The sequence below is a fragment of the Pinus tabuliformis genome, chromosome 5_1 (assembly GCF_031772625.1).
Source record: "Pinus tabuliformis cultivar Carrire ecotype Pingquan chromosome 5_1, CPIR1, whole genome shotgun sequence".
NCBI classification, from domain to species: domain Eukaryota; kingdom Viridiplantae; phylum Streptophyta; class Pinopsida; order Pinales; family Pinaceae; genus Pinus; species Pinus tabuliformis.
The window spans coordinates 764,128,401-764,141,359 of NC_142305.1; positions in this window are offsets into that span (position 1 = coordinate 764,128,401).

The following is a 12,959-nucleotide window of genomic DNA, read 5'->3' on the forward strand; positions in this document are numbered from 1 at the left end:
AATCATGATTTCACCAGAAAACCAAAAATCCACAAAATATAATTAAAAACCACTCCTTTTAAATTTTTTATTAATATTTTTAAAATTATATATAATATATTTCAAATATATAAATACAATTTGTAATATTTAAATAATTTTAAAATCATATTTTAATTATATGAATGAAATTTTTACTAAGAAATTTGGTTTGCACATCGTAGATTTCAAATTCTTAGTTTATCTTTTGAGTCACTCTCCACAATTTACACTGAGAAAGTTAACATTGTGATATATGTTTTTAATTAAATTTTATATTAAGAATAAAAATGTAAGATTTAGTAATCGTTTCATTGACGGGTATTCTCTTTTATTTGGTTCTTTTTGTTCGAGGACACCGGGATTTTATAACTATAAATAATATTATAATTTAAAATAATTTTATTATTAGGGGTTGTGCTTAGCATTCATCAAAATAATTATTTTCATGGACTAGTACCCTCTTTTATTTGAATTTTTGTTTTTTAAGATTCACGAATAGCGGGGACTTCGGATTTTATTAGTATATAATTTAAAATCATTTTATTAGTATGTTTTTTTTTTTTTGCTTAATATTTAAATAAAAAACTACAAAATATTTTAATTTAATTTTTAAAATATATTTAAAATGGTTTATTATATTTTTTTATTAATAAAATTTATATAATATTTGTAAGGTTAATTTATTTTTAAGCATATGTATATTACTTTTTATATATAAATCTCGTATGGTGTGAAGACGAAAGTATGATGAACTTTATAACATATTTTAAATAATAAAAAATCACATTTTATTTTTATTATCTATTTTTTTTGTTTAAAAATGTTATTTCATCTCTTTCTTAAATTGCTTTATTTAAAAACATTTCTATTTAGTTAATAAGTAGTGTAGTCATATAGATTAAATGGTTGGTAAAAATGTGAAGAGGAAAGTATGATGAACTTTATAACATATTTTAAATAATAAAAAATCACATTCTATTTTTATTAAAAATGTTATTTCATCTCTTTCTTAAATTGCTTTATTTAAAAACATTTCTATTTGGTTAATAAGTAGTGTAGTCATATAGATTAAATGGTTGGTAAAAATATATAGGCGTCAATCCCTATTTCATGATACATTTTATTTTGCTAAAATTAAAAAATCATAAAAGTTAACTACATAATTTATTATAGTTATTGCCCACCAAGGTACCTCAATGACTATAGTTATGTTGTGAAGTATTGTATAAAGTATGAAATTCAAGGTTCAAATTCCCCATGGATATAACCAAAAAGATATATTATTATTATTATTATTATTATAAAATTAATATATAAATTAAACATATATACATTAAAAAAAAAAAAAAAAAAAAAAACATGTCACAAAATCCTCACTCTACCATGGAGATTCTTAATTTGTAAATAGATTTTGTTACAATACCATGGGCTAAAATCGAGACTTGCTAAAATTAAGACTTGTCTATATTGCATGCCCAAAAAATCATAACTAATTCCATATGACATTTTTTCTTCTTCTAATTAATCAATTTAATTAGAAGGGAAAAAAGGGTATAATACTTTAGAGATAGATCTCAACCTTTGATTTGTAAATACTACTATGAGTATTCTAGAATATTTCATGGAGATTAAATCCCTGTCATCCACCTAATAATAATGGACACCCCTAAAATTTAATTTCTACTTTTATATATATATATATATATATATATATGAGGAAGATAAGATTTTGCAGGAACTAGGATTTTGCAAACCTAGATTCAGGTGCATAACCCTCCAGCTATCATTTGGCTCTTTGTAACACAATTTGATCTCTTTTATCAAGACTTGCAACTGATTTTCTAATGACTCCCTCCTCGAGAGGGGAGGCTTCGTACCCCTCCTATCGCAATGTTGATATAGGAGATGTCAATGCTAGCCACAAAGGTCCTTCTTTAGTATCTCGTCCATCAATCCTAGGGAATGTTCAATAAGGAAGTTAGTCGAGTTCCCCCATACTGTGAGCCACTTGGGAGAATAAACGAAAGAATCAATGCCCCCCTAAAGTAGTCCAAAATCTGATGAGGTTAAATCTAATTCAATATTGGACTACATTCAATATATACATATGCATTAATTTGCAAATTTATTGGCATTTGGCCCACTAAAAATGATTTGATCTCTTGGATTCGAAATAAATAGCAACCAAAGGGCCATATTAAACTCCAGCTAATCACCAAATGCTTCTTCACAATCATATTTACTAATCTAGAGGACCACACAAAGGTTTTTGAAAATGGGTCGTATTTTCTAGCAAAGCTGGGATTTTCATTCAATTTTGGACCCCCAAATACAATCCAAGCAATGAGAAATTCTTGGTTGTTCCAGTTTAGATTTGATTGTATGCTTTTCCCATTGAATATTTGTAAGAAGACATCTTGGAAGGGATAGGAAACACCATTAGATCCCTCGTGAAAATACCAGAGATCACAAATAGTAAAAGGTATACGACTTTATCCTAGGATCTATGTATATATGAATATATCTAAGCCTTTGCTTGAATCCGTTGAAATTACCCTGCATGATGTAGTCATTGTGCAACCCATGGATTACGAAAATGTTCCCTTCTGATGTTGTCATTGCCATGAATACGACCGCCTCTTCAAAGATTGTATGCTTGTAAATCCTCCACCTCCGCCCATGCAATCCATAACTATTGATCAAGAGGGATTGTTCGAACCATACAATCATTGTAGAAATTAAAGGGCTACAATAGGAAATAATAGGGAACCCCTTTAGTCCAATAACAGGTATGATGATCTCGCAAATATGGAAAATTCTTTGAAAAATCCTGAGGTCCCTCACATCACTGCAGGAATCCAGGAGGATCCCAAAAAGGATAGCCCTGTAAAGAAAAGGAAAGTTCCAGATAATCCTAACGATAATACAACCAGTCACTTTGAAGATCAAGAAAACATGGAATTTGAAATGCTTGATGTAGGGCAAGCAAGCCAAGAGAATAACAATGAGGAAAAAAAATCAAGAGGAAATAGATGATTAAGAGGAAATGGATGTAGATGCACAAGTCTTATCAACACTGTTGGAAAAGCTTAAGCATCAAGACTCTCGAACCATCCCTGAGCCTAAAATAGATTTTCTCCATCAATCTTTTCTTAATGTCAAAAACTTGGCAAATATCTAGGAATCTCATCCCATAAAGCGTGACCAAAAACTCCATTCTTCGGGGTCCAAATCCCCCTCCAAGCCCGTCCAAAAAGAAAAAAGAAGAGGGAGGAAAACGAAACAAGAATTGATCCAACAAGTAGAGAATTTTCTATCCAATTGAGGTAAGGTTCGCTTGATGGTGGAGGCTTACCCTCCCATCCCCTCTCTTTCTAAATGAAGATATTTTCATGGAATCAAATGGAATTGAATAACCGTGGAAAATAAAGGCTACTTAAATACCATATCAAAGAGAAAATCCAAGCATAGTCATCCTTGAGGAAACAAAACGCACAAGCGAGTAAATGTAATCCCTCTCTTAGAAGATTTAGAAGGGGGGCAAGTTCAATCTTTGGATGCAACTCGGAAAAGAAAGAAAGAAACAAAATTATTTTAATGTCCACGAGGCTAAAGATAGCCTATGGGACAAATTGCTTCTTCATTTTCTTGATGTGTTCAGACCTTTTTCTGTGAAGCCTCGCAATAAATGCTCCCAGCTTCTCGACAAACCCCTCACTAAATAGATTATCCCAAGAGCTATCTGCCAGCATATCTGCATAACTTTCCCTGTTGTCTTTGAAGGCCTCACATTTTAAAACGAAATACTTTTCTGTTTCCACTTTTCTGGAAGAAAAAAAAATTCACACTCTTTCCTCCCACACTTCTTTTGGCATTTTCGAGCTCCCTGTTTCACAACAGAGTTGATAAGAATTAATCCTTAACTGAGCAATAAGAATTTTGACTCTCCAAGAGATATTGGCCTCTATGTATGTTTTTGGTTGATGACTATGAGTGGGATTAAACACTTCAATATATTACTTTTTCTTTCTTCCTAGCTCCTTATCCTAAGTACGCTTGTGGAACTTATCCATAACAACAGCTTTTATCTCTTTGTTGTTTATGGGACACGTGTTCAAGCAAATGCCCCATTTACTAAACCATTTGTTATTTTTCTGCATCCAAGTCTTTTTTCTACTGCACAATATGTCATTAAAGACAACCTTAGGCAATCTACCCTCTTCCATTTGTTCAATTTTTTTAAATACCTTATGACTCGCACCATAGCAATTATTTCAATAGGAGCAGCCCCTGTTTCACTTAACAAGATAGCATAAGGAACTACACTTTTAATCTTGAATTTGTTTGTAATCAAATGCTTCTGAATTTTCTCAATTTGTTTCCACTGCATGTCGGATGTACTGTTGGTCCATAGTTCACAACCATAGAGAATCATCAGAATCACTAGAAGCCCACAAAGAGTTTGAGTGGTTTTATAGTCCCATAACGCTACCTCTCTACACTAATTTTGAAAATCATAAAATGCTTTCCAACCCCCCAAATTTCTTTTCTTTCTATAACCATCCCAGCTTAGATTTTTTTTGAATTCAATTCCGAGGTATTTGTAATATGCAACTTCTTCCAAAATGTTGCCTTCAAAGTAGAAATTATGCTGGTTATGTTTTCTTTTTTTAGAAAAAACACTACTTTTGTTTTGCTGATATTGACTTGCATCCCCACACTTCTACAAAAATGTTCAAGGGATAGTAAGTACTCTTGCAAACCAAGAGCCAATTTAGCAATCAAAAAAAGATCTAGCGGTAATTTGGAACCTCTAAGAAATAGCCTTCTCAGATTGGATTGGATGCCAAGAATCCTTGCTGGAAGATTCCAACTATTTGGTTCCAAAGAATTGGGTTATCTAACGGCCATATATGGTCCACATATTACTACTGAAAAAAGTTATATTCCTCAATAATATTTCGCAGCTCCGTAAGATCCATCAAGAGGAGATTTGTATTGTTAGTGTCAATTTCAACATGATTACTTCCTTGGAGGAGAAAAAGGGAAGAATTTGAAGGTTGGATGGGGATGTGCACCTATTTAAGAACACAATAAAATCTATGGGCACCACAAATGTTCCAACTATCAATGGTCTCCAAACTTGGAACAACCGATGGGGAGGTAAGTACCAAATGACTGACCAACTAGATATATTTTTAATTCTTGAAAGTTTGTTAGAGAAATATTTTTTCATGGAGGCATCAATACTACCTTTTGCTGACTTGGACCATTGGTTGATCTTACTAGAGCTCTATCTCAAGTTTTCTCCAAAGAATCACCCATTCTGTTTTGACATCTTTTGGCTCACATACCCTTCATTTGTAGAGAAACCAATGGTGGAAAACATTAAAGCTCCAAGCTCCTTTCATATTCAAAATTTCCAAGAGAAGCTCAAGATCCTCAAAGATCAAATTAAAAAATGGAACTAGGAGGAATTTGGAAATAAATTCTAAGTCAAATCCCTATTAGAGGTGCAATTAGAGATATTGCAACAACAAATAATTCTCGAAGGTTTCCCACAAGAATTAACCAACCAAGAAATTGTACTCCTTTCCAAATTGGAAGAAAGAAGGAAGCAAGAATGGCTTATGTGGAAAAAAAACTCCTAGATTAATTATCCCAAAGAAGGGGAGTGAAATATCAGTTTCTTTTATAAATCTATGCTTAAAAATTGCCATCACAATAGGATTTTCTCCTTTCTAAACTCAACTGGGCAACACATTACAACACACTTAGATCTAGAAAAGGAACTCACTACTTTATACATGAATCTCTTAAAGGAAACCTCTCGTAATCATCTCCCTTCAATAGGGAAAATATTGGCACACATTTCGAGCATAGCCACTGAAGATCAAAATATAGCTTTGAAGAGGGAGATCACAATTCAAGAACTGGTAGAATCAATCATGAGCTTACCAAAGAATAAAGCGCCAAGACCTAACGGATTTACCTTAGACCTTTTCCGAGCTTATTGGTCATTTTTGGGGGAAGAAATCCTAGTTTTGGTGGAGGAATATTGAAGAAATCAATCAATATTAATTGCCCTCAACCCCACTTTCTTCTCCTTATTTCCCAAATCAGCATAGGTTTTGGATCCAAATGGATTTTGGCCGATATCCCTTTGCAACGTCACTTACAAAATCATATCCAAAATCATATCTAACACATTAAATCCCTATTCCCCTCCCTTATTTCAAAGGATAAATATGGATATGTGGAAGGTCAACAAATTCTGGATGGAATAACAACGACCCACAAACTAATTCACTCCATGAAGAAAATATAAAAGGAAGGCTTGATAATTAAACTTGACTTCTCCAAAGCTTTTGACAATTTAAATTGATCTTGCTTATTTCATGTGTTTAAAGCCTTTTGGTTCTCAAAAAAATGGATAGCATGGGTTGCATCCCTATTCTCTTCCCCTTTATTTTCCATCTTGATAAATGGCTCTCCCTCAACCACCTTTAATTCCTCTTGGGGAATTCGACAAGGGAGCCCCTTTATCCTTTCCTCTTTGTTTTGGCTATTGAAGGTTTTGGCTAATATGTGAAGTAAACCATGCATAGATGAGAGGTTACGGGTATTGAGCTAAATAACCACTGTGATCCTACCACAAGTCAATAATTTGATAATGACATAACGTTGATGAGAATGCCCACAATTCGAAAAGCACATGCCATTAAAAAAAATCTATATTATTTTATGCTAGCTTCAATAGCTACAGAAAATCCCTCCAAGTACCAAATATTTTTCTTAAGTACTCATTTTGGTATCTAAGTCTATCTCATCAGATTCTTAAGCTTTCAACATTCTTCAGTCCCCATCATATACCTTGGTGCACACTTTGTTGACAACTCTCTAAAAATTATTCATTGGCAATATCTCATTGATAAAATTTCCTCAAAACTGGACAACTAGACATTTAGATCCTTGAATATAGCAAGTCTTCTATTTTTTCTCAAATTTGTCTTGAAATCCCTCCCTATTTACATAATCTTTGTGTTTTTTGACCCAAAATGGGTCCTCCGCTCTATTGACAACCTATATAGATAATTTTTATGGGGTGGGGCCACTCAAGAAAGAAAATGGGAATTAGTGGCTCGAGATAAAGTCTTCTTTCCAAAACAAAGGGGGGAGTTTAGGCTTAAGAGATCCATAGGTTCCCAATAAAGTAATGGGTGCAAAGCTATCGTGACAGTGGATCCAAGGAGGTGAAGATCTCTCGGAAACTATATGAAACAACAAGTATATCCCAGGTGCAAGTTTAGCTTCATGGTAATCATAATATATCGGGCTCTTATATTTGGAACCTTGTAGACCAAAACAAAGTCTTGATCCAACAACATGCTTTCTGGGAAGTTTGAAATGGAGGACTAGCCAAGTCTTGGGATGAATCGTGGCAATGATTACCCAAACTTAGTAATTTGAGACAATGCTCTCAACTTACTACATTAATGAAAAGTAAAGGGCTTACATAGGTGGCTTAGTACTAGAAATTAGAGGATTGTGTTTCTCCTTGGAAAGTTTAGAAAAAGAAAGAAGATTTGAACTTCGATGTTCCACTAGACGAATGGGCCCTCCTGGAATAAGTCTTGATCCGGAGAAAGGTCCCCATTTTGAAAGGATCAGACAAGCTTCGGTGGGGATATAAACCATCCAACACTTTTTCTATTAAAGAAGCATACTCGTTAATTATTGCTGCTAATCAACCCCCTCAAGAGAAAATTTGGTCCTGCAGTTGGCATGAAAATCTATGGGAAAAGTTGTGCATTTCTTATGGGTGTTATCCAGAAGAAGAGCATTAATTTTGTAACAAATTTAGTGGTGAGGTTTCAAGGGAATTTCCTATTGCTATTTGTGAAAATCTCATTAAGAAAATGAAAATCACCTCTTTAAAGGATTCCCATTTGCATAGGAGAAGTGGACCAAATTAGCTTCAACATTCAAGCAATCTGATCAACACAACAATGTAATAACTAATGTGGAAATAATAACTAGCGATCTGTAGCTTTTAAAAGTGCAATAATAAATCGTGCTTGGATTCTCGCTCCTGGCTTCACTTTATGGTCATTATGGAAGGAAAGAAACAACCATATCTTCAAAGGAACCTATAGGTGACATAAAGAAATTTGGGAAGGAATTGTCAAGAACATTAGAGAGTCCACTCTCATACTGAAATGAGCGGAAGATGGTTGGTATACTACCCCAATGGAATCGCTAATCCTCTCCACTCTATCTCTCTTTCCCCTATAATCCCACTTTATTCCCATGCCTCGCTTTGTTGGCCCTTCTTCTCCAACGCTCTGGTCTCCTCCTCCACATAATTTTCTCAAATATAATTTTGATGGAGCATCCAAAGGGAATCTTGACTCTTCTAGCTATGGGGGCATATTTCAGAATCACCAAGGAGACCGTCTCATTTTCATTGTTTTCTCAATGGGAATCAATAATAACAATCACAAAAAAAAAAAAAAAATCTTTGGAAAAATGACTCAAATCAATAAAGTTCCAAGGCATTTGTAAGTTGTTGGTGGAGGGGGAATCTCACATTTCCATCAACATCCTCAAGCACCTCTAGACTAACACTAAACTAGATAAAGTATCCTCTAGATAGTGATTGGAAAATTGCATATCCAGAATAGTAAGGTTTCTCACTCACATCCAGATAATCATTCGAATTCATATTTGACACTGGCGATAAAGTGGAGGATTGCTTAGCTAATATGGGTTACTCTAATTCATATCTCTCTTTATCGGTTTCCTGGGATTCAATCCACTCCTCTTCCCTTGTCACAAGTTGTAGTGCTCTAATTTTGAAGGAAAAGGATCAATCTACCCTTGTCACATAGAAATCAAATGGAGACACCTCGGATGTGGGTAACAATTGGAAAAATCATGCGAGATGAGGGGAGGCTTTCCCTCTGCCATCGCCCCACCTCACTAAAGAGGGAGGAGGTGCCAACTTCCCCTCCATCTGGCATTAAAATTCAATGCATTAACTCATGGTATTCTCTTCAATTATTACACCTCCCAAGATGCTATGGGTTGCCTTAATTTGGTAATTCCTTCATATTATCAGTTGGGGTGAGGTATTCTTATAATGGTGAGTTGTAAACTCAAGTGACAACATGTCACCTTTCTCATTGCTCCCTAGTTTTCATTGTTATTTCCATCTTCATGAAAGGGGTAGGTATGAGTCCTCCAAAATTTTATTGTTGCCTAACTTCTCAGGGAGAATCCAATTTCAAGATTTGTAGTCGTGAGGATACTCCAAGTGGCACTCAAAATTTGCTTAGTTAATGCTTGAGAAGGCAGGCTTAGGATTCCACTTTTTTCTAGACGCTAGTACATGCCCATTACTTGCCTCTCATCTACTTAGGTGTTTTCTTATAGTGGTAATTTCATGTATTTTCTAAAGCACATCAGTCTACCATATAAATTACAAGGATTCCTTGCCTTTTCTGTTATTTTTCCAAACTTCGATTTAGTCTCTCGTTATACTTTTCATGTCATCTCTTTCTAGTTAATTCCAACCACAAATCGAATCTACCTATGGAGGTGCTTTGTTGTAGTGTTTGTGCTACCTTGGGCCTCCCTTAGAGCTTGTCTTTTATTACCTATGTGGTCTCTTTACACTCTCTTGGAACCCATCTTTATTTTGTCCTCTTCTCATCATCAGATTGTAGCTAGTCTTTGTATTGCTCCTTGCTTTAGACCAGGGAAGATTTTAAGGATGGAAGTTTATCTTAAAGAGTAGAAACCTTGGAGAATCTTACTAGTCCCCAATATGTAAACCGTAAAGTTTTTGATGAATTTTTTGTAAAAATATTCAAGTTCCTAATTATTTTATATTAGTGTATATAAAATTTTGGCGATTTTAAGGGTAAAATAATTTTATACTATAAAATTTGGGCGAATCCATTTAAAAAAAATGGAAATTGGCAAATATTTTTTTTGGAAAAAGCATGGAAAATTAGCCCACCTACGAATATTAGCCCCTAAAATTTTCCCTAGTTTAGACTTCAAAGAGCTCGTGCCTTTCCCTTTACCTTCTATTCCCACTCCTTCGTAGCATGCACTGTCACTTTACTCCAATATAATTCCATCATGCCTCGTCAATGTTGAAATGTGGCAACAAGAATATTCCAATTTTAATTTGTCTTTGAATTAAAATTATGAATTAAACTTTGAATTTAGTCTCACCAGCTGCTTGAAAAATAATTAATTAATTCATCTTGAGTTAATTAGTTGGAGAAATTCAAGTTAGAAGTCTTTCTGAAGTCATGCAACAGTTATCCCTTAAATTAAGGAGATTATCCCTTAATTAAGGAGATAAGATTGAGTTATATTTGAGTTGTAATTAGTTAGCTCAGTTTACTGAGTTAAGTCCAGTTAAATTAGTTCCAAACTGTTTGAGGAACTAATTGTGAGTTATCAGTCAGTTGATGCATGCATGCACTCAACTAGTGTACTCCAGATAACTGAAGATTCTCTCATCATTAACTCATGCATGTCTATTATGAGAAAGACCTAGTTGAGATTAAATATAGGGACAATGTACTATCAGTTGCATGTGTTCTCTTATAAAGAAAACTCATGCATGCAGTGAAGGCAATCATTTCTTGAGGATTGCACAATTTTACAGTGTGTGAGAGTTCAATGTTCCACTTGGTAACAGGAATATCACCCAGGAGAAACTGCGCAAGGAAATAGGATCTTGGAGGGAAGAGGAGAATGCTTATGAGAAGTCTATTTTGCCTGTGAGCATCTGTGAGGATTGTATTGAGAGCTGGCTAGATGTGAGAGCTAAGACTTGGTGTAATTCTGAGATATTTCCAACTTGTATGATAATATAGATAATGGGGTTTTTAGCTGAGGCTTTCCCTTGAGTGTTCTTCTGTGTTTCATGTGCAGTGATTCTTCTTTTGGTTATATGTGTTCAGCTTGATCTTGCTCAAACCTTTTAAGCTTCCATAAATTGATTGTAGAAGTAGGTTAAAGTGTTTTTCTTTGGTTATATTTCATTATCAGGTTAATCTACAGTCAGAATTTCTACATGGTATCAGAGAAAAGGTTATCGGAGCTGTGAATAGTATACTGAGAAGAGAATTCGAAGTTTGAAGTTCGGGGTTGCAGGTGCAAAATCGAATTCTTATCATACTTCAAGGTTGGCCAATGGCATTCAATGGCTTGAGACTCGAGTATGCCTTGGATGGTAGCTTGAATTACATAGCATGGAAATATCGCATGGAGGTTGTATTAGAAGACAACGGCTTGAAGGAATTCATTGATCAAGAAATCCAAAAGCCAGCTTCAACTAATGCACAAGAGTTGGCTGAGTGGAAGAAGTGTGTGGCGAAGGCGAGATGGATCATCCTTGAGGGAGTTCAAGACCATATTGTCTCAAGTCTCCATGGGAAGGATAATTCATTTTTAATGTGGAAGACATTGAAGGACCTCTACCAGAACAGTAGCGACCAGAGGAAATTGACACTCGAGGATAAGCTTCGAAGAATCAAGATGGAGAAGGGAGATACTATTTCCACATATCTGAACAAGCTCACCACATGCAGAGATGAGCTCAGTAGTGTGGGAATAACTACTGCCAATGGTGATATGGTGAGCCTCACTCTCCTTGGCCTTCCAAAGAGTTGGAATAGCTGCCAAGGATCTGTGAATGGAAGGGAGAAACTGTCGGATTGGGAATGACTGTGGTCGGATCTCATGCAGGAGGAGATCAGGAGGAGCACATGAGATGGTTCTTCATCCAAGAATGATGATGAAGAAAATCTGGCCTTAGCAAGTAAGGCAAGGAAAGGGAAGGGGAAGGCTTCCCATTCCAAATCGAATTCTTCTCATGCAAGGAAGAAGGTTGACAAGTCTAAAGTGAGATGCTTTAATTGTCATGAGATGGGACATTATGCGACTAATTGCCCATTGAAGAAGTCCAAGAAGGGATCCTCGAAAGGATCGGAAGGTGAGGCATTAGCCTCTCAGTTCGAAATGGACTTTACCCTCATCACATGCATGGTGTCATCGATGATGGGTTGTGTCTGGTATCTTGACAGTGGAACCTCATTGCACATGACTGGTGATAAAAATTTATTCAGTGCCTTGGAGGAGAAAGACCTCAAGATGCGCATAGAGATGGGTGACGATGGAAGGTATAATGTCTTAGGAGTGGGCACAGTTGCTTTTCAGAGGAAGCATGGAGATCCTCTCACTTTTAAAGATGTGATGTATGTGCCTGGGCTGAAGAAGAAATTGGTATCGGTCGCGATGTTGGAGGACAAAGGCTACGATGTTGTCTTCAGTAAAGGAAAGGCATTCCTAAGACACATAGCCATGGGTTAGACCAAGAGGATAGGGATTCGGGTGAAGAATCTCTATAAACTAGAGGTAGATGATTGTGCAACATTGAGTACGAAAGCAGAATTGGTGCAAAGCCAAGACATTGGCGAGTTGTGGCACAGGTGGTTGGGCCATTTGCATCATGGGGTCTTGAAGATAATGCAACAGATATCTACAAGACTTCCCAAAGGTAAACTTGAGCAAGTTGACACATGCAAAGGTTGTACCTTGGGAAAGGACACTAAGTCTTCCTTTCATGATCGAGACAGTCGAGTAGAGGCTATCTTAGAGCAAGTTCATACTGATGTGTGGACCATTCTCGACAGAATCCATAGCGAAGCAAAGGTATTATGTGATTTTCATTGATGATTATTCTCATAAATTCTGGATTTATTTCATGCAGAAGAAGGACCAAACCTTCACAAAGTTTTGTGAGTTCAAAGCTTTGGTCAAGAAAGAGTCAAGGAAGAAGATCAAGGCCTTGAGAAGTGACAACGGTGGAGAATATGTCTCTCAAGAGTTTAAGGACTTTTGTGCAGCGGAAG